This window comes from Syngnathus scovelli, unplaced genomic scaffold, assembly GCF_024217435.2.
Source record: "Syngnathus scovelli strain Florida unplaced genomic scaffold, RoL_Ssco_1.2 HiC_scaffold_27, whole genome shotgun sequence".
Classification (NCBI taxonomy): domain Eukaryota; kingdom Metazoa; phylum Chordata; class Actinopteri; order Syngnathiformes; family Syngnathidae; genus Syngnathus; species Syngnathus scovelli.
The window spans coordinates 1,865,001-1,867,500 of record NW_026061362.1 but is presented as its reverse complement, the minus strand read 5'-3'; positions in this window follow the sequence as shown (position 1 = coordinate 1,867,500).

Here is a 2,500-nt window from a genome sequence, read left to right as displayed (position 1 = left end):
CGGCTGTTTATAAGCACCGCGGAGGTGGTCGCGGCGCCTCATTCGACTTCCAGCGGCCGGCGAGCTCGCGCACCCGCCCGGCACATCCGGGAGGCCGTGCGCACGAGCCAAGTGGCCGAAAATAGCCCCCGCCGAGCGGATCGGCTGTTTATAAGCACCGCGGAGGTGGTCGCGGCGCCTCATTCGACTTCCAGCGGCCGGCGAGCTCGCGCACCCGCCCGGCACATCCGGGAGGCCGTGCGCACGAGCCAAGTGGCCGAAAATAGCCCCCGCCGAGCGGATCGGCTGTTTATAAGCACCGCGGAGGTGGTCGCGGCGCCTCATTCGACTTCCAGCGGCCAGCGAGCTCGCGCACCCGCCCGGCACATCCGGGAGGCCGTGCGCACGAGCCAAGTGGCCGAAAATAGCCCCCTCCGAGCGGATCGGCTGTTTATAAGCACCGCGGAGGTGGTCGCGGCGCCTCATTCGACTTCCAGCGGCCGGCGAGCTCGCGCACCCGACCGGCACATCCGGGAGGCCGTGCGCACGAGCCAAGTGGCCGAAAATAGCCCCCGCCGAGCGGATCGGCTGTTTATAAGCACCGCGGAGGTGGTCGCGGCGCCTCATTCGACTTCCGGCGGGCGGCGAGCTCGCGCACCCGCCCGGCACATCCGGGAGGCCGTGCGCACGAGCCAAGTGGCCGAAAATAGCCCCGGCCGAGCGGATCGGCTGTTTATAAGCACCGCGGAGGTGGTCGCGGCGCCTCATTCGACTTCCAGCGGCCGGCGAGCTCGCGCACCCGCCCGGCACATCCGGGAGGCCGTGCGCACGAGCCAAGTGGCCGAAAACAGCCCCCGCCGAGCGGATCGGCTGTTTATAAGCACCGCGGAGGTGGTCGCGGCGCCTCATTCGACTTCCAGCGGCCGGCGAGCTCGCGCACCCGCCCGGCACATCCGGGAGGCCGTGCGCACGAGCCAAGTGGCCGAAAATAGCCCCCGCCGAGCGGATCGGCTGTTTATAAGCACCGCGGAGGTGGTCGCGGCGCCTCATTCGACTTCAAGCGGCCGGCGAGCTCGCGCACACGCCCGGCACATCCGGGAGGCCGTGCGCACGAGCCAAGTGGCCGAAAATAGCCCCCGCCGAGCGGATCGGCTGTTTATAAGCACCGCGGAGGTGGTCGCGGCGCCTCATTCGACTTCCAGCGGCCGGCGAGCTCGCGCACCCGCCCGGCACATCCGGGAGGCCGTGCGCACGAGCCAAGTGGCCGAAAATAGCCCCCGCCGAGCGGATCGGCGGTTTATAAGCACCGCGGAGGTGGTCACGGCGCCTCATTCGACTTCCAGCGGCCGGCGAGATCGCGCACCCGCCCGGCACATCCTGGAGGCCGTGCGCACGAGCCAAGTGGCCGAAAATAGCCCCCGCCGAGCGGATCGGCTGTTTATAAGCACCGCGGAGGTGGTCGCGGCGCCTCATTCGACTTCCGGCGGGCGGCGAGCTCGCGCACCCGCCCGGCACATCCGGGAGGCCGTGCGCACGAGCCAAGTGGCCGAAAATAGCCCCCGCCGAGCGGATCGGCTGTTTATAAGCACCGCGGAGGTGGTCGCGGCGCCTCATTCGACTTCCAGCGGCCGGCGAGCTCGCGCACCCGCCCGGCACATCCGGGAGGCCGTGCGCACGAGCCAAGTGGCCGAAAATAGCCCCCGCCGAGCGGATCGGCTGTTTATAAGCACCGCGGAGGTGGTCGCGGCGCCTCATTCGACTTCCAGCGGCCGGCGAGCTCGCGCACCCGCCCGGCATATCCGGGAGGCCGTGCGCACGAGCCAAGTGGCCGAAAATAGCCCCCGCCGAGCGGATCGGCTGTTTATAAGCACCGAGGAGGTGGTCGCGGCGCCTCATTCGACTTCCAGCGGCCGGCGAGCCCGCGCACCCGCCCGGCACATCCGGGAGGCCGTGCGCACGAGCCAAGTGGCCGAAAATAGCCCCCGCCGAGCGGATCGGCTGTTTATAAGCACCGCGGAGGTGGTCGCGGCGCCTCATTCGACTTCCAGCGGCCGGCGAGCTCGCGCACCCGCCCGGCACATCCGGGAGGCCGTGCGCACAAGCCAAGTGGCCGAAAATAGCCCCCGCCGAGCGGATCGGCTGTTTATAAGCACCGCGGAGGTGGTCGCGGCGCCTCATTCGACTTCCAGCGGCCGGCGAGCTCGCGCACCCGCCCGGCACATCCGGGAGGCCGTGCGCACGAGCCAAGTGGCCGAAAATAGCCCCCGCCGAGCGGATCGGCTGTTTATAAGCACCGCGGAGGTGGTCGCGGCGCCTCATTCGACTTCCAGCGGCCGGCGAGCTCGCGCACCCGCCCGGCACATCCGGGAGGCCGTGCGCACGAGCCAAGTGGCCGAAAATAGCCCCCGCCGAGCGGATCGGCTGTTTATAAGCACCGCGGAGGTGGTCGCGGCGCCTCATTCGACTTCCGGCGGGCGGCGAGCTCGCGCACCCGCCCGGCACATCCGGGAGGCCGTGCGCA